Below are 20498 nucleotides of genomic sequence, written 5' to 3' on the forward strand. Positions count from 1 at the left end.
TACCCCTTAATGGTCATTTTCTTTGGAAGGCAGTGCTGATTCACCTGCTGATTTACCTGCTAGTCCCCAGCTTTATTTGCCACAATAAGAGCCGTGAAGGCTTCCCACTATCTGCTACCCGACTGTGAGTGAAAGTCATCTGAGCTCCAATAGCCATTTAAAAATCATCAGATATTAATTCATCTCCTCTTGCTTTTGAGTTTTCAGCTTATTGACTGGTACCTCCTAATTGTGTCTGATTGTTTTGCAAGGGCCTAATTAAGGTCTTGAATCAGCAATCATTTTTCCATAGTCCTATACTAACTCCCGTAATTTCCAGTGTTCTCCTTCCCATTGTCAGACGATTGCTTTGATAATGAGCGGCTGTGCAGGAGGATTATCTTGGAGAAAGCATTTGGTGAGGACACACAGAGAAAAGGTATCATTATGATAACTGCTTTCTCTGCCTCCTAGATGAGAAGTCATCCTTAAAGTAGTCGATTACGGTCTGCGCCTCTAGAGAAAGCCTGCGCAAAATTATTTGTGCCATATAATGTTCTGAGGTTCTGTGAAATTTACACACCTGTCTCTATGATATTATGTGGCACAAAGAAGCAGAAGACCGACTCGTAGTTCGGCAGCATCTATAACTACAACACAGGACTGAATGGTCTCTGTAAGAGATGTACCAACCTCAAACTTAAATTAATAAAGAATAGCAGCGTCGCCCTTTGTGTCTCCTTCAGGGTGAAATGTTTTGGATATTTTGTGTTTACGAGTTCAGTTATAGCTCACCTGCACTGATGTTTTGCCTGATAATTTGCCTTAATAGCAGTAATACACCTACATATAAATGTTCCTTTGCTTTTTAATGTTGAGCACATAGATCATAGCACACAGCGTCTTTCTAGTGAACGACAACATGAATGATGTTAAAATGTTCTGAAAAGCCTGTAATGATCAGAGAATGTATTGAAGTACAAGTTAATTATTTTAAAGCTGTTCACACTGTTTGAATCATATTTTAAAAGGTGGCTTCTTCAAAATGGCTGTATTTTAAAAACTGATTGGATTTTTTGAACCGGATTTTTAATAGACATCAACATCTGTGACAAATCACATAAATGTTCACTAGCTCATCAGTAATTAGACCATTAGGGTTCAAATATTAGTGTATTTCTTTGAATGACAACATGTTTGTTTAGTGCTCTTTCCATCAGTATGTAAATGGTAACCTGAGCCTTTCGTGTCTCTATTGTTTTTACCATCTGAGCAGCCTGATAGGAGACAGCGGTAATTAAAGCACAGGGGTGGGCCGTGAGGGGAGCCAAACGCACAATAAAAAGCTTCTGTGAGATTCCAGGACGAAGGTGCCACGCAGTCCGATCCATTTTAATTGTCGTTTGAATTAATTTGAGAACGCTCAGGTCGATTAAAAAGATGCATTCCTCCGGCTGCGTGTGATGTCATATTCATTGATCCGTAGAGGTTACTTTATGCACTCGTGTAGGACACGTTTATGCTTCTGAAACTCGGCCGTTTGGAATTCATTAGCTATTGATCCCTTTTAGCGATGGTAAAAGCAGGGTCTGATAGCAGCCTTGTCTGAAGCCAGGTAATCAATTCAGTGCCATTCAGAAAACAAATGCCCTTTTACTTTATTATTGTTCTGCATCAACATTTGATACTCCAGCAAAAAAAAAAAAAAACACCCACTCATATCTCTGTCACAGAGTGACTTTGAATTTACTGTTTATTTGTCGAGCTTTTCTTCTGCCTTTGCATTCTTTCCTCCTCTTGAGTTTGTACGAGGTTCGGTTGTCTCTGCACAGCCTCTTCCTCTCTCCTCTGCTCTCACTGACTGATTCTTGTCCTCCATCCATGCCTCCTTGCGCACTGATTGGCTGCCTGTTAGTCAGTTGCAGCCAATAAGCCATTTTGAAAATCTCAGTGTTTAGTCTGGTGCTAGGCAGTAGGATCAACAGACAGGTGGGTCGGGCAAAGTCATTGCCGCGGCTGGCTGCACAGAAAAGCTGCGTTAGCTTTTAAAGCAACATTACCCTAAGTTAATAGTAACACAGCAGTATTTCTGTAATCCCGAACAGGTTAGCCCATGTTTGTGAGCAACTGCTATGTAAAGCCACAATGCTCAGAAGCATGTGCTCGACTCTTTCTTTTTGTTTTTCTGCCTAATTAAGCTGAATTTGTTGTTGCTCCTCCTGTGTCGTAGGATTCAGTAGCAGGTTTCACACGCCTGACCATGTTACGTTTAATTCACTTGTTCATATCAGCTAATCATCCTTTTTTAAAGTCATCTTTTTCCTTTGTCAGTCCTTGTAGCTGAACGCTGAGAAAGAGGCGCCAGAGCAGGGCACAGTAAGATGAGGCCTCTCTACAGGGGAAACAGAGAAAAAGTAAATCTTGTGTACTGCCTCAACTCTCTTCGCTTTCTTTGCCAGTAATAGTGTGCAGGGTTTTTTCCCAGTATACTAAAACACTCAGCAAACAGAGTTATCCAAAAATATTCCATGCACAATGTTAGATTTCAATATTTGGGGTTTTTATTGTGTTCTTGTCCTTGGCAAGATCAAGTCTCATACTCAGACACAATGAAGTGGCTGGATGGGTACGTTTCATTAATGCGAACTGTACAAACTCTGTCGGGATTAACCTGTTGACTGTTTTTCTGTCACGGCTTGAGGCAACATTAAATTAATGGAGATAAGAGCTTTGAGCCAAAAATAACCCCCTGTCTCTGGTGTGCCTGCACAGAATAAACTAGCACAAATTATCTTCCTGCTTAGTTTTGGCTGCCAGTATGCAAAGTTTTGGTAAAGATAACAAAATGTATAGTTATAGTTATAGTTTTATACACTTTGAAAATGCCAGGTTTCTAAATGAATAGCTGCTTAACACAGCTTTTACATTTTCAAGCTTATAAAGATGTAATGCTTATTTTTTCCTTTCACAAAGGATGTCTCAGATGTAGTCTGGCTTGGCGATCATGTCCACTGATATAGTGTTTGTGTACCTACACAGACGTATGTTGCCTTCGCAGTATAACAGGGTTCCCATCAGTGTATAACAGGACATTTGATAAAAACAAACACTAGCTTTTCTCAGCCTTTCTTATATCCTCGCACATGTAAATCATGTTGTTTCCTCCCCCACTGACTTTATTGCATTTTGTGGATGACAGTGTTGATTTTTTCCACCCCTGTCTGGTTCACAATGGTACGTTCCATACCCTAGGGAAGTCCTTCAAACCCCCACCCCTCTGGTTCTCATTTGAACTTTGACCCTGGCCTTCTGCCTTTCAGGACATGAACTGACCCCCTCATCGGGGGAATGTTTTGGCTGAGCGTGGCTGACGTATCCGATGAGGCGCTCAGGTGGCCGCATGGCCATTTTGTTCTACATGGCAGAGCTAGCTGTCTCGTAGCTATGCAGACCAGTGCAAAGTATGTATTTGCACTTATTTTTCCCTTTCCACAACATAGTATGTGTGAGAGAGTTGTGACATTTTGAAATGGACATTGTGTGGTGGTTAATAAAGATGACCTAATTATGGAGAAAGATGAAAACGGCACACCGCAGTTTCTCCAAGAAGAACATTAGGATGCCACCTTTTCCTATCAGTAAATAGCACCGTCAGTTCTAAGTGAACAGTCTGAATTGTCGACAGAGAAGTGTTGACGTTTGTGTGATTGTTTTGCACCAGCGAGGTGTTGACTGCACACGATTTAATCAATGTAACCACATTAGATTCTGATGATAGCGTTGCACAAGTTAGCCCAACAGATGTAGCACGCTGCTGTCCTTCTTCTTTCTGTTTCCAGGGATTTAATCAAGTGAAGGTGAGTTGTTTGCTACAGGCTGCTCTTGATGACAAATAATGGGGGGAAACACACATTAATCTTCAGCTCAGAACAGACTGCTTACTGGCATTACAATCCCATTACGCTGGCATCTTTGATGTTGATCTATTGGTTGGAGCCTGATCGAAGTGTTTGCTCACGTTTATTCTGTACCGTCGTGTCAGTGTGGTGTGTTTCTGACTTGGTCTTATTTGTCACAAGAATATGATATGGGTAACATTAAAAAACAGATCATTTCTTGTTTTGTGTTTTTATTTGCATGCATCTCTCCTCCACCTGTGTTCTTATCACACTGTCTTCTCTAAATTTGATTCTGTTTTTCTTCTTTATTTTAATGCCAGTTTAGAATTGTCATTTCTTGGAGCAGGTCTACAGTTATAACTTCAAACTATGTCCTAATCCACTATGAAAATTAGCATCATATAATTTATATAAAGGCTAAGATATACACAGTAATATTTTATATGTTGCCGCTGCATCTTACTGTCTTATTCATCCATAGCGGTGAACTTTTCTTTGAATGACTGCTACTCTGTGGAAACAAAGGTTTTAGATTATGTGCAAAATGTGAAGTATTTCTCCACATTTTGTGTTAAATTAAAGTAACAAGGTGATTGAAAATACAGAGGTCGGGAGTCATTGCTACACTGATCGTTTCCTTGAAGTCATGAGCAGAGCTGAGAAAGTAAGGCAGATGCTCAACAGTCTGCCGTTAAACTGAGTGAGGAGGCCGGCATGTGAGATGCTCTCAGCACAGAACTGTAGTGTGGTCTCTGGCGGATACCTTTCTCTTTAGTGAGTCACAGGTCCATGACATATGCTTGTGTTACTGTAACAAACCACCTGACTGTGCTTGGCTACTTTTGTGGCTAAACTGCAGAAGTGTGCGGCACAGGAAAACACGCTGCTGATGATGCATGAGCGATTGATACACTATATCCCAGCGTGTAAGACACAGCTTGTCTTGTCTGCTTGAAAAAAACATCGCTGAAGTTGCCAAGTGGATTATTCCATGAGATTCCTTATACTACCGAGTGTCCTTTTTTATCGTTTTTTTAATACTTTCCAGCAAAGCCACATAAAGTGTTTTATTTGATGTATGATGAGTTTGATCCAGTGTTTGTGTTTACTGAAAGAGCTCACATGATTTTGATGAATAGTGTTTTAAAACAGAAGCATGTGAACTTTATTTCGATCAGGAGGTGCAGTGTGAGCGTGTCGTCAGTTTGTCATGTATCTAGACGATTGTATTTACTTTGTCAAGAAAAAAGAAAAATCTGGCATCGGCACTGAAATCTTAAGCAACCAGCACGCCCATGGAGTTGGCTTTGGAAGGCGATAAGCATTCCTGCTCCACTCCATATTAGCCCCTAGTTCTCGTGTGTTGGGCAGCCTGCCAGGTAGAGGTTGCTATGGCTTCTAACACCGCCCTTTACACTGGCTAACCCCCCCACCCCCTCCCAGAAGGTGCCAGATTTTGGGAGGGGGCAGGCCACGCTTTGATTTAGACAAAAGATGTCTTTACAGTGTCAGCAGAATACTAACTGGGAATGCTGTGGCTTTCTGGTAGGAAATCATGTGATCTTTCCAGCCAAGGTTTTGTGATGGTGCCAGGCGAGGCAGAGGGAGAGAGAGACACACACACGGAGGGAGAAAAGGGGAAAACTTTGAATAATGATGCCAGCAAATCATTTTTATACAATTTTTTTTCTTCTACTTTGTTTCGGAGAAAATGGCGGACAGCACATCGCTGAACTGAAGCCGTGTTGTCAGTGAGCTCAGTTTAGAAGTGTCCCTCGGTCTTTTCATCATTCCTCCGTTTAGCAAAGTAATAAACCAACGGTCATAGCACCCACTGCGCATAGCTCACACCCAAGTAGAAAGTGTGGATACAGAAAGATAGAAACATAAAGTGTGAGAGAATAGTAGAGACGTAGGTAAGTGGCATTTTCTGTTCTCTTCTTATTCCAGGTTTTCCTTTGTCGCACTGCGGCCGTAGGAATATTCTGGTGTTTGTGGCTCTGTGGCACTGGCACAGTTAATGGTAGCTGACCGTGGCATGCTTGATTACACTGGCATCCCTCTCAGGCTCTGCTCTCTGCTATCTGCAGTCTTGACTAAGTTGAGCTAAGCTCTCACCACAGCCACATTGCTGTTGGCCAGGAGGAGGACCGCTCTGGCAGTTCTGTGGGCTAGTTTGGGATACAAGTCCACAGCAGATTGTTATTATTATGGATTTAATTTTGTAGCTGGGAACTGCAGAGACATGTGACACTCCCAAACTGAGGCACAGGAACTTACCGATATACACACATTTGTGTTTGTGTTTTTCTTTTTTCCCATGTGGATGTGATGTTGTTTGAACAGTTACTGACATGTAACTCTGAACCTTTTTTTTTTCTTTTCTCACAACGATAACAGTCATTGTTAAAAGTGAATCGTAGCATTAAGCTACAGGTCCTGGCAGATGCATAGCATTGTGTGGTATTTAAAAGCAATTCTCTTTTCCTGTTTTTAGAAAATAAAATGGCCACCCTAGCGAACCCACTGGCCCAGCGACCCATCCGCAGAGCAAGATGCAGCCACGATAGGTAAGTTACCACAATGCTGTCACCATCTGTTTGATGAACTTTGATAGTGTGGGGCGAATGTCTTGCTGCTAGCTGCGGTGTATTCACTGGCACTGCTGTGATCTGCATGAATGCCAGTGTTCAGCACACGCGTCCTGTTTTTTTACACCTGTGTTGCTATAGCTGCGAGACAATATTAGTCCTTTATTGAATTATTTTGCTACTTTGGCCATAACCATTTGGCACAAACCCGTAGATCCGATCTTGTGGCAAATCTGACAGCACAAGCTCGCCTCTGTGGGTCTTTGTCATTGTGGTGTGATCGTCGTCCTTGAACCTTTTTTTTCTTTAATAATTTAGGTTTTAAACTGCTCCATATATGTAATATTCAATCTTTCTCCAATTTTGCAACATCTCCAAAGCTTAAACCTGAAATGTGGTGATAGTGATGAGACACAGTTTGGCTTGAGGATGACTTTATTCAGTACATAGACGATAGGAACCCTAGTTGAAAATGTGTGCATCCGGGTTGAGGTAGTAGGTTGTATGGTTTAGAATTACACCCTGGGAGTTAACTGTACAACCTTCTAGCTTTCCTTGGAGTACACGTACGACATCAGTTTGCAGTTTGCTGAACATGCATCACCTCTAAAGTGATGCTGATCTTTAGAATAATGTGACTCTGGCTCACATGTGGTTTTTGTTTCATGGTGGACCTGCCATCTTGGCCCAAAACCTGCAGTTAGTTCTCACTATGGCCATGCTAGAGTTCTAGTTAGAACACATTGTACTTAGACTTACTGCTTTTCTTCATCTGCCTCTTAAGTTCTAACATATTCAATCCTGGTAAAAGATGTTAGGAGTTGCTGGAGTTATAAACAGTTGTGAAATTCAGTACGAATTAAACAGGGTGCTAAAATATCTGCAGCTCTGCCACATTGTCTTATTTTGAAGTGCTTTCTACTCGCTGAGGTGTAATTGTGTGGTGGAACCTATTTCACACAGTGATGGCCTCGTGTTTCAAACCGCCGCTTCATCTTTGCGGCCTAGTATTACAAGTCGGCCTTTTTATTCAACACGGCTGTGGCGTCTTTCGAATGTGTGCTGCGTGCCAAATATTATGATACACAGAGGGTTCGCTGTAAACACAAAGTATAAAATATAATAATCAGACTTGTTATATTTAGCAGATCCTCTGTGATTGCCATTTGCACACATATTTTACACAGCTGACTCAGGTTAGGTACTTCTTCAGAGAATTTAGGTCTAATTGACACACCAAACACTTCCTAAAACTGTCTACCCAACGCGGCCCCACTCTATTATTGCAGTTGGATGTTTATAGGTTGTTGCCAAGTCTTGTGATACATTGTCCACAGTTCCATACTATGTGCATTTGTGATATGAGGTCCAGTTTCAGGTTGAAGCTTGCCTCACTAGAGTCTCTGTTTACTGTGGACTTGTCCACTGACTGACTGCGTCAGACTTCATCTGTGTCTGGCATTCAGCCACAGCTTGTAAAATGACTCCAAAGCACCACACAAGAGAAAAACGGCCTGGCAGATCAGCTTGAGATTGTTACTCTTCAGGACGGTTTGATGTGAGCAAGCTGCCTGCTCAAGCTGGAGCATGCAGCTTTGTTGTAAATTCTGCTGTAGTTCTTCATCATTGTGATAGTGTTTTTTTAATTGATGACACTCCTTTTACAGTGTTTGGGGCTGAAGCTGAGCAGGCTACCCTTCTGCAACCTTTGTCATTTATCCAACGAGCTTGCATCTTTTTCATTGTTTGATGCTCAGAGTTTCCATTGAATTGCGTTCATGCTTAGCCAGATACGCTGTTCCACTCTGAAATATTTGATGTTAAGATGTTGAAGAATGTCTTTGTCTGCAAAATTCGCCTGCTTTTCCAGTGTGTGAACAATCGTGGAAAACCCCTTACTTGTTTCCTATCAGTGCAGCTATTGAATGGAATTAATTGGCTATTTTTAGATCATCGGTAATTAAATCTGGAGTGAAACTAACACCTCCGTTGAAATCCAGTGATCCTTGTCAGCATCGTATGGCCGGTAGAGTCACTGTCATCAAACAGGTTTCTGTGTGGGAATATGATCCTGGTAAATCCCTGGAAACCAAAGAAGGCCTTTTATCTTCCATTTTGTAATCCCACTGTCAGGAAGATCACGCCTCCTTATTCAGCTACACACCACCGGGTTTCACATTGCTGCTGCTGCTGCTGCTGTTCTGACCCACTCACAGGAAGAAGAGTCAGAAAAAGTGTTGAAAAGTGGACAGTGTGCTGAGGAACGCAGAGGGGATCTCGTGCCAGTCAGCTTGAAATGAAGAGTTAGTTCAGGCAGCACCAAATGTAGCTTCTTTATTTAATCACAAATGCAAACTTTGTTTCCTTCGCCTTTAACTCTTACAAATTTAACAGAGTGTGGAGAATCAAGATGTGCCTCGCTAGTGTTTATTTCAAGAGCTGCGATTTTCTCATCTTTCCTCACCTCTGAACCTCAGTCGTTCCTCCAGATGTGTCGAGGAAAGCGTTGCTGCTGAGAATCATGCTGCCTCAGCACTCTTCTGTCCAGCTGCCCCAGCTGCTCAGCTAAAAGTCATTGGTTCCAGCTGGGCCTTCATTTATGGGATGGTTAAACAAATAAATTATGGGATTAGATAGGGCCGGTTTAGGTCACTGATTTATTTATTTTTTTCTGTCCCCACTGCTATAACAGCCCCTTTGAGAAGTACGCTGGCAAGGAACTTCAAGGTTCTTCAGATGACTTTAAGAATTAATAAAATAAAGATTGCCTTGATTGAATTTGGTGTGCTGCAGTCCAAATGATGTACAGCAGGAAGAGCTGGCAGCACTGCACAGACAGCCAATCATGGAGCATCACATTTGCTCTACATTTCATCAGTGAAGGCAGCCAGAAACCTAAAGAGTGCGTGTATTAGACCAGCAATAAGGAAAGTTGCTGAAACCCAGAATAATAATTCATTTTGGAAGATTTTTCTTCTTATTTGGCCAATTTATAGTTGCTTCCTGTGGCATGTGTTCAGCTAAACTATAGCAAATGCTGCTGCTCTTTAAAGCTCCATATGAAGATAAATCTCACTGAGCTCAAAACAAAAATAAACAGTCCCTAAAGTGAATTTATGTTACCGCCTGTGGAGTGGATGCAGTGTTTACATTGTGATCACATTGCAGATTATCCTGCATTTTTGTTTCGATGTCAGAGAAACTGTATATTCGAAGCAATTGACCCAGCGCACAAGGCTAATACACTTTGTGATACTTCTCCTCAAAGTTCTGTGAGCCGTTTAGTTGTATCGCAGACAGTGACACTCGGCCACAAAACACTGGAAAATCAGCCAACTGCTGCTTACATCTGTAATCTCTGTGAGAGCAGAGATTGGCTTCTTGCTTTTGACGTCACCAATGGGTGGAAACCTTGGTAACAAATCGTCTGAGACCAGAACGCTGTCGGTTCTGGCCAGAATGCTACTCTAGCTCCCCAACTCATAAAATCTCACTTCCCTATAAAAATGAGCAGCCTCGAGCACCATTTCTTCCCAAGGAAACATATTCCCTTAATGCATTCGGGTTAATGGCAAATGAATAATCATAACTACTTTCACCCGCCCCCCAAACACACACAGACACACACACAGACACATGGGGGTGGGGTGTCATCGATCTGTCTGGAGTGCGCCCCTCTCTGCCTGCTGCATCAGCCACTCTCCCCCTATTGATACGCTCTTGCCCCTTGACCCCTGGGACAGATCGATGCAATTGATTGGAGAAGGGCAGGGACAAGGGCAAGATCTGCTGACTGGCCGACAGCTAGTGTGACAAGACATGATCGTCATTAATGTCCCGCTGGCTGGCTGGCTGGCTGGCTGGCTGGCTGGCGAGGTGCTGTGCATCACATGTTCCCCGCCACCCACTCTCCTCCCCTTCCAGCCTCCATCTTTCTCCTCCACTCTTCTCTTTCCCTCCTCCTACTTGTGCTGCTCCATGTTCCCAGTCTGTGCTCCTTCAGCTGACTGAGATAACTCCATCAGTGGGATACCTGTCTAATGCTCGCCTGGCATCTGCCAGCACAGATATGCATCTCCAGGCTGCATGGAGATATTCTGAGCTGAGTGTAGAAACACGAACAGTGTCATTGCGAGTGTCTGCTGCATAATGTCTTTGGGCTCATTGTGCGAGCTACTTACCAATCACAATGGAGCCGATCCTATTTTTGGCTGCTTTGAAAAGCTGTGTCTTGATGCAATTCAAAGCAAGTGTATCAGAATCTGCTTCATCTCTGTCAAAACAACTTTATGCATCCTCTGATTGGAGGTGAATCCCACCCTAATATTATACATGCATGCCCTGATTCTGAATCTGAGAATATGTAACTGATACACAACAGAAACTCAAACGCATCTCTTTTTTCACTGTGTTTACTCTCATGGACCAGTTTCATCACGCTGCGGGATTCTATTTTCCAGTCTAGACTAGAAACAAGGCAGGCGATGTTTGCGTGTATTGTGGAGGGGTGATGGGCAGGATAACTCCAGACTCGGCAGTGGCACAGCTGTAATGGAGCTGATTGATCACCTATACGGCCGCCTGCCGGCCCCACTGGCTATAGCATACAACAAAATCCCAACCCCCCCGTCTCTGCGTCACCGCCACCATCGCCGAGCCGATCTGCAAGGACCAACCATCCCCCATAGACTTCATCCTGGCCACGATTTTGACATTGGCAGCAGGATTTACTTGTGCAACTTTTCGTCACTTAGCTCGCCATGTTTCTGTGTGTTTCCGCAGGACGGAAAGGTACAGACGAATTTGACATCTTTGATGAAGTGACATTTGCTGCGAGAGCCTTTTTCCTGCACTGCAGCAGAGTTGGGAAGCTGATGCTTTCCATTTGAATTAAAGGGCATAATCAATCAATGATAACATTTGCAGACCTCTCTCTCTCTTTCTCTGGCCCCTCTTTGTGACACAGGGTCGTAACCCTAATCTATCCACGGTGTTGAAGGTGATTAAGGTTCGAGATTAGAGCAAGCTGTCAAGGGCAGATCTGGTTCGGGCTGAATGAGAATGAGTAAAATGTCATATTTTTGAAATGTACTCTCTACAGGTTTGTCCCTCGGTATCTCTAACAAAATATCTTAATTACATAAAGACAAATATATGGCACATTTCTTTCTATTGTTGAGGTTTTTAAACATTAAAATGACCAAATGATGCTTTGGCTAGGAACAGTGAAGAATTCTGGCAAAGGGTAAAAGTAGGTTTGATTTTTTGTGACCCTTTGAGTTAATCAGTTTGACTCGAAATTATGCTTGCTGAGCTCCATTATGTATATTTCCACATAGACATAAATGTAGTAGTCGGGCGGCACAGTGACACGTTTCTGTATTTTGCGTGTGATCGTGCAGGATCCAAAAAACATGATCTGAAAATGTAACGCTTGACAAGATTGATGAGGAAATTCTTGGACCAGATATTTGCTTTTGTGTCTGACTCAAACAGCCGTGTGCCTTATGCTGTTGCTCGCTGCTGTCAAGCCTCGGTCACAATATTGTGACAGTGACAGTTTGTGTTCGTGCTTGTGCTGACCACATTGCTGTGTGTGTGTGTGTGTGTGTGTGTTAGAGAGAGAGCTAAGCAACGCAGCTGGAGTGTCACTCTGTCTCACTGTTCTCTGTCTGGTTTTTGGGGTGTGGGGGTCTTGTTAGTTTGTTGCTGCCTATGCTGTGTGTGTGTTTATCTGTGTGCAATGCCATTTGTGTGCTCTCTGTCTGAGATGGTAATTTTGTGTCAGTGGCTACCTCTATTGTGCATGTGTTTGGATGTGACTGTACCAGCTGCACCGATGCTACAAGACAGTGGGATAGCTACAGTGCATCCTCCACCACGGCCAACCAGTCCACTGCAGTGTGTGTGCGCGTGTGTGTGTGCTGCTGAAAAAGAGAAGAAATTGATCAGCACAGGGAGGAACGTGTTCACCAGCAAAGGCTGGATGGAGGGTGTGTGAGAGAGAGAGAGAGAGGGGGGAGAGAGAGGGAGAGGGAGAGAAAGAGCGAGGGCTGTCGCTGCAGACTCCTGCTGCAGTATCTCACTTTGGGCAAGCAGCTGCAGACAGGGAGAAACAGACAAGCGAGACAAGCAGACAGGTAGAGACCTGGAGTGATGGGAGGGGATGGGTGGTGGGAGGGGGTGGGGTGGAGATAGTAATAGAAGGTAGGGCTTGGGGTGCAAGGGTCAGATGGGGGAGGGGGATGAGTGAAAGCAAAGTAGCGGGTTCCGGCGGCAGCGGCAGCTAGAGGGAGCAAATGTTTTGGGGCTTCTCGTTTTTATTTTTTTATATCCCGTTGTTTGTTTGGCGACGGCAGCGTGTCGCGTCGGACCTGCGATGGGTACGAGAGAGAAGAAGAGAGGAAAGAAAAATAAAAGTAGAGGGTGTAGATAACAGTGTCACGACATGGCTGATGTCCCATCGTCATGAGCAGGTAGGAGGAGAATGAGTAGTTCTGGTGGTGGTGGTGGTGCTGTGGAGGGGTGGGGGTTGAGATGCTGAGATGGAGCTGACAATGCAATTGGAAAGGAGTGATGCTCTGTGCTGGGGAGTAGTGGGTGGGGGTGAGGGTGAGGGGGTGGGGTGGCGGAGACGTCCCACCTCACTGACCTGCGTCTGGCTGCAGCTTCCCGCGGACACCTCAGCCTTTACCGGCACCCCATGCCGCCCCCCACCACCACCCCCTTCTTCTGCCACTGCCCTTTTTTTTCCCCCTCTTTCTGTTCTTCATCATCCTCAGCTCAGAGGCGGATAACAAAAGGCGTAGTCGGTGGCAGACAGAAGAGTGAGCATGCGAGGCAACGCGTCGGGTGGCGTGGCGCATTCATTTCCGGAAGCCTCCACTTTGCCTGGCGTTCCCCAGAGAGAAGGAGACAGTCAGAGACATCTATCCGGCTGCTTTTTTTTTTTCTTCTCCTGGTCTGAGGAGGAGGAGTTGTGGGATGATTGGGAGGAGGGGGAAAGGGGGGTGGGGAGTGGAGGGGCATTCACTGGTGTGTTTGGGTACACGACCGGTGAAAACGACATGGGAATGTTTTCAGTATTGCTTTAGCATTTACTGCAGTTTGGCATTTTTAAGTGCAGCTAAGTCTGGATTGTGACTGTTTGGCTCCGGCCGGGCTGGAGCTGCTTTCCAGTTAATTGTCTCGCTGAAGCGCCGTGCCTTTTGACACTGATAACTTATCGCCAAGCTTGCTGCCGTGGCGGCAGAGTTGGGCTGGTAGGTGGTAGAGTCTGGTGTCGAGGGTATTGCAGTCAGCAGTGGAAAGTGATATATGGGAAGGGAGGCAAGTTTGGTACCTGTGCTGAAGACGAGACCGCCCTTCTCTCGTTCGTACTGCTTTTGTGAAAAGATTTGTTTTTTCTGGAAATTTACCTGCATTCTGTGTAATGCTGAGCAGCTCAAAGTGCCGTGCGTTTTTTATTTTTTTGGATTCAGTGTCTAACCGTACCTATCCGTAGTGGCTGCTGTGATGGAAAGCCAGAGGGTGAGGCTGCTGCTGGTGGCTCTCTGCATCCATCAGTCAAGCAGGGAGTCTGCCAGCCAGGTCCTGGTCCCGCCACCCTGGAAGCAAGAAATTTAGACTGATGATCAGCTGATGCTCTTTAGGACAAAGGCGAGCCCAGCTGCTTGGCTAGGGGGCTTTTCCTTCCTCAGCACAAAGGCTAGTTAGCACAGAGCAGGCAGTGCAGGCTTGTCTGTTTGTCTGAGCCTCTGCTTCTGCTTCTGTCTGGGCACTGCCACGAAGATCATTTAGGTCTGGCCGTCTCCGGCGAAATCCCTGCTTTGTCTTTCTTTGTCATCTCTGCTGCCTACTGCTGCCTACTGCTGCTGTCTGGTGCTTTGTTGTTTTTTAGTGTATTTAAACATATGCCTGAAAATCTGTCTACCTTTGCAGGTCTTTGTGTGCACAGGAATCAAACCAAGCCGTCGAGAAAAAAAAAAAAGTTGTCCGCAGTGGAAGAAAGGAGGAACGCTGGAGCATATATCTGTGCAGAGCTACTTTTTAATTTAATTTAATTACTGTTTTTTAATTGCAGCCCGTGCCTATAGTTAAAACGATATTTAAACTATAGATACTTTGTAGCTTTCGGTGCCTTTTGGTAGAAATTTGGTACGTTTAAGTGGCACTGGTTGACGAAGAGACAGTGTGTGTGTGTGAGTGGTGTGTGTTTGTGTGTGAGTGAGTAAGAGAGAAAGAAAGGTGTCAGTGCCACTCAGTGCCCTGCAGCTGACTGCGGCTCCTCAGTAGACTCTGTCGTACTTCACCTGCTCCCTGAGACCCTAACTTGTGAGCTCTCTTGATGAAAAATCACGGGTTAGGCTCTTGGGACGCGGGCGGACGGCACAATCGACTTTCTGCCGAATGTTCCAGGTGGAATCGGAAAGAATCAGCGGCTGATTTTCTTTTAAAAATGCATGTATGGATGGGACGGTGTAGAGAATGGCTGACACACAGAAAGGAAATAGCTGAGCGCAGTAAAAAAAGCACATATGTGTAGGGTTTGTGTTCTGTTGGCTCCTCCGTGACATCATGTAGGAACGCATTAAGCAAAACTGCAGCACTGATGCGACTGCATCTGCAGGGCTGCGCTTGTTTGAAATTTTTTTGTTGGTTTTTTCCCCAAAAATCACGAAGGACGCCTTTCGTAATGGCGCCAGTGCCGCCGCCATAAAAGCGAAAAATACTCATTGATTCTGCACTGCGCTGTCAACCGGCACCGTAATCTCTCTTTGTGTCAACATCTGTGTTTGAATACAATTCTAGTAACACATGATCTGATTAGAAATGACAGGACACCAACCAGTCCAAACCACCACACCCCAGGCTCATGTTGATTAACCCCTGTCACCACCTCCACACAGCCAATATATCTGATCCTCCATTACCAGAGCAGTCACTCTGAAATTGATAAGTCTAGACGCTATAGGAGCACGCTGAGACTAATGCCACATCTGCTGCTGCTGTTTGGAGCATTGGAGAGCTAAAACACACAAGTTCAAAAACATTTTTTTCTTAACATTTTTCATAGTTGATAATTTCACTTATCTGCTTCATAAATTGATACATTTCTCAGCCAACTGTCAGAAAGTGTTCAAATATTTTATGGTTAGAATATAAATTTTCTACATTAGCCTCAAAATAAGTCTTCTAATTATAATTCACTTCTAACTTTTTTTTTTATTTTTAAAGTTAGAAGTATGCACATAAGCCAGATACATAAACAAAAAACACTAATAAATTTAACTGATTTTGAAAGCTCCCGATTGTTCAAATCAAGGGAAATAAAGAAAGGTATCATGCAGTATGTGAAATAAAAACCGATGGCCACGCTTTTAAAATGTGGAATCGGGTCAACAGAAATCGAGTTGCTCTCTTCATCTGAAGATTTCTGTTGAAATCTGCGATTGTGGTGAGATGTAACAACCAAATTGGTTAATGATCTCAATCAATATTTAAACGGGAGGCGTAGCTCAGCGCAGACAGACATCGTAATTCATTAAGACAGGCTCTTAAAGAGAAAAGGACAAGATTGAACGCTGAATAGAAAATGAAAACACTGGACCCGTCTCTTATAAACATGACTATAGAAGTGCAATTACAATAAATTAGGTCTGCGTAAAAAAATAAATAAAAAAAAATCTGTTCTTTTTCTTTTGTGCCAGAGAAAGGTGTGAATTCATTTACAATTACAGCTTGACCTGGTTTTTAAACTTTCAGTTTTTCCCAAGACGGCATGCTTTTCTGAAAACCTAATTTCTGCTAAATTACTCATATTAGGAATACAGTTCAAAACAATTGATTTTCTCTCTAATGCCCTCCTCTCCATCTCTCTCCCAGTCTCCAGTCTTTCTCTCTCTCTAATTATGTTTTTTTTTCTCGTCTCCCCATTTGGTTTCATAGCGAACAATGCCGATGCCAACTAATAGTCTGTGCCTATGCCACAGAGCCCCCAGCAACAGCTGAAGGAGCGCCATGCCCCATGAATACCAAACAGCCAGGCACAGTGCGACAAGTGCTGAGCAGTCAGACGCAGCACAGGCAGAGCAGAGCTGGTGCCCACAAAACAGCCAGACAGTTTTATTAGGGTCTGTCTGACACGCAGCAAAGTCTGGCAGCACCCGAGCCCACTGATGAAACAACCCCCCCGCCCCCCCCCAACAGTAACAAAGCAGCACGCTCAGAGCAATCCGCCAAGGATCCAATAAATATCACCCCGTAAAAATCAGCTCCCAGCTGGTTTGTAACTGTGCTCAATGGGGAATACAAACTTTGTTCAAAGTCAAACTAGTTCTCAATGAGCTACCGCTAAATTGATCTCGATCCTGCCATCCGAGTGACACGCACTGCATCGGACGTAGCAGCGAAGACAGGAAGTGTCGTTCAGGAGAATGGCGTTAAAGCTTTAATGCTGTAAAAGTCGTGATTTTATGGAAAGTGAACAGATCCAAGCCTGTAGGCATTTTAAGCAGAGTGCTGAGGGAAAACTTTGACACTTTAGGATTAATATGTTCGTCATTAATAACGATCGATTTAGCAGGAAAGCAGACTTGGAAAGGTCTTTTATTTTGTCAGTGTCAGTTTTGTTATTACTTATTATTGAAGTGTATAAAATGTGACTTTAAAAAAAAATGGGTTAATTTAAAATGAGAGCCGTGCTCACAATTTATCCTGATTCAAATTGTTAAAACTATTTATTTTTTTTAATGAACTCTTAATTAGGGTGCAGTTATAGTAGATCTGAAAGTGTCTGTCAAGGTTGCACTATCTAACACCTTTTTCTGTTTTGGTTTTTTAAAATAAAAACATTTATGCAGCGTGTTTAAGCCGAGCCAATCAAAAGACTTCCTGGTGCCGGTTTATACACGGGATGTTAAATATTATGCTTGGACTGATTAAAGCGAAATAATTGAAATTGCTGCACGGATCAGCAGATCTCGTATATTAATATGTTGCGATGCGCTTTTGTCTGCACTCGTGTTAAACAAACAGCTGTCGGTATGAGGTTTCTGTTCTCGGCAAGTCTTCAAGGTCCTGCAGGAAACATTGATCCAGACCTTGAATAGGTAGAGATAAACTAAAGACTCCAGCTGATGGCCCGAGTGTGTGTGAGAGATTACGCTCCATTGTTCAGAGGTGGTCATGTAACACACTCCGCCACCGCGTCGCTCAGCTATAAAAGCAATAAGGCCAGATTAACATTTATCCGGCACGTTAGGATTTGGGCTGGAGCCGACATGGAAATCAGGTGGATTTTGTGAATTAGATGGCTTGTTTTTTATTTTTGGTTGTTTTGTTTGTTTTCGATTGTCAGGCTTTCCTGTTGGAGGATCTCTTATCGCAGCAGGGTGGGGGAGGACGCGGAGGTGGTGGTGGTGGTCGGTGTGTGTGTTTGGGGGTGGGGGGTATCAGGTATGCCTGATAGTGGGGCAGTACAGAATGGTGGGGGGGCGTCTGAGTTTCCAGACACTGCGGCAGGAGGCCAGACAGTCACCTAAACGCACACACGTAGAATTACGTTAGCGACAAAGTGACACGCACAAACCTGCAGAAATACACACATTTTTGTACACAGCCTATTCCATTTTGTCTTTAATTCAATCAAGGGGTATAAATCATAGTGCCACTTGTAATGCAATTATCCTCATGCATGGAAAGCACAAAAGTTTCTTTATTATTCTCAGGGCGACCGGGATGGGAGATAAACTCCATTAACTATTACAGATTAGTTAAGTGCTGTGGGAGGTGCGGCTGTCTGTTGAAAGGACAGCGATCTGAGCTGAGACTCGAGGATTTTCGTGGCGGGCCTGTGGGCACGGAGCAGGATTGTGGAAAAGTGGGGCCGATGATTAAAAAGCAAACAACAAAGCTCCGAGGGAGCAGACTGACGGCCTGGCAGAGCAGAGGTCTCGGCTTAGCCAACTGGAATGCTCGCAGACCTGGTTTGTTGCGTGTGTTTGTGCTGTGCGCAGGTCCACAGTATTCGAGGGTGTCTCCTGGCCCTGCTCCCCGCTCGGGTCCTGTGTTTTCTCGCCATTCTCTCCGATCTGCGATTCACTTCGGAGGCGTTGCCAGGGAAACCTGGTATCTGGCTAGCAGTTTGATGGAGTTATTGAACTGTAACTGGCTGGGATAATTACGCTCTGTCTTGCCGGCTGGCTGTCCAGTGGCTGGGACTTGAATGTGACCTATAGCTAGCCCGGCATTGCCACCGCAGGCTAAATGCTTTTAACCCCTTGGCTGCCGGACATTTGGGCTGTGGTAACTTTGGCACTGATGTCCAGTTTGAGTTTACACTTACTGGGACTCCTGCTTTTGTAGCCACATCGTTGCCTTTGTAGCTAAAGATTCAGTTAAACCTGTAACTCCAGCAGACAATTGTTCAGGCTGCTTTGTGTTCATGCTGAAACAGGCCATGACTCGGAATTCCTCATGTGTCCTCAAGTGTATCCACTGATCCCCTGAGCAGGTGGATACTTAGATAATAAAACTGTGTTTCTTCAGAGTTTGCATGGATGGATTTGTATCTTTCACTACAAAAGGCTTGACGTTTCACAGATTCTCTTGTGTAAAAGAAGGTTGGTGGAGTTTCTGTGTTCCTACATTTATGCTAAATTGCTATCATTATCTCTCCTCGTCTAGGAGCCCCGGCAATTGTCTGCCATTCTCCGTGCTTTAAGGTAAGACAGATACCACTTGCATCTGCAACACAATCAACAAAATCCTTACTTTTCTAGTCTTATTCAGTCTGATCCATTATGCCAGCAGACAGCAGCAGATGAGAGTTTAGTTGTGTGACTGCCTTGTTTTGCTTGCAGTAGACGAGTGAGTCAGTAAAAGTGTCAGACCGCCGTAACAGACGGCCTGCGCGAGATAATTAGCCCGGAGTCATTTGGAAGGCGCTCAGCTCTGCCCAGGTGCCCACTCCGCTCAGAAAGAGACCAGACGACCTTTTACTCAGCTCCGTCCCACTGCAGTCACTTAAAACAGTGATGGATGTTTCCCTTTACTCCCTGCTCCCTACTGGCTCTCATTCTCCTTTCCTCTTCACCCGTCCCTCTCCCATGTCACCATTTCCCTCACTCTGTCCTCTGCTTGCAGCACCTTGTTTGTCCCTTCTCTTCTCCTTGTTTTTCTACCCTCGTCTGCCTCTTACAGCTCCCATTCTCTCTGTTCTTCCAAAGTGATGAGAGGGAAGAGGAGGAAGAAAGGTGTGGAGAAAAAGGGGAAGAGGGGGGATTTAAAGTGAAGTGGTGAAGGAGGCTTTTTTTTCCCCTGTCTATTTTTTTTTTAATCCTGCCAGTTTGAGAAGAGCAGACTCGAGCCCCGCACCCCCTCGGCTCCTCATTAGTATGCACCGGCTGTCACTCAGGTGACATGGCCACTGGATTCCATCCCAACTGCAGGAACATGAGCGGCACGGTGGAGAGTGGGATAGCAGGTAAGGACAATGAGAACGGAACGGCGGGGAGGAAAGGAGAAGAAGAAGGTGGTGGGATGGGGACATGGACTTGTATACACTGTTGTAATCCAAATCCAGCTTCTTTAATTAAAGCGTCTACCGCTGTGAGCTGAGCCGTGCAAGTTAAGTCATCGTTTGTAAAGCACATCCACGCAGTTTTACTCGTTAATGAAATATCCCGCACTTCTCTGTACACAGTTTGAACAATTCATGAATTCATGAGCATTAAATGTAGATGCTGGAGCGTCTGCTCTTCTGCTGATTTTAATAAACACCTCTGTTGATTATGCTGTGTGTGTTTGGTTATTTCGAAATATAATATTTTTACTTCATGTAAGCAAACAGCGGAGGAATCCTGCAGTTTCCCCTCAAAACAGTCTCATTGTTTTCACTTGTGCGACTTTGATTCCCCGTGATATGTAGGATATTGGTTTTGTTGCCAAAGGCAGCAAATAGAGGGGCGTACTACACAAACACTCGCACTCTGTACGTGTGTGTGTCAGAGAAGCCAACAATATGAGA

General features: G+C 44.3%; 1 long non-coding RNA gene across 1 annotated transcript in view; it reads left to right on the top strand.

Moving 5' to 3' along the window:
• Positions 1–20263, top strand: part of LOC116330513 — a 43428-nt gene extending 23165 nt beyond the window's left edge. The window contains exons 2-3 of the long non-coding RNA XR_005614523.1: positions 6376–6448; positions 19157–20263. This is a non-coding gene — a long non-coding RNA (uncharacterized LOC116330513). The remainder of the gene's footprint in view (positions 1–6375; positions 6449–19156) is intronic.
• The last annotated feature ends 235 nt before the right edge of the window (positions 20264–20498 follow it).

The sequence above is a fragment of the Oreochromis aureus genome, linkage group 10 (genome assembly GCF_013358895.1).
Source record: "Oreochromis aureus strain Israel breed Guangdong linkage group 10, ZZ_aureus, whole genome shotgun sequence".
In the NCBI taxonomy this organism is placed as follows: Eukaryota; Metazoa; Chordata; class Actinopteri; order Cichliformes; family Cichlidae; genus Oreochromis; species Oreochromis aureus.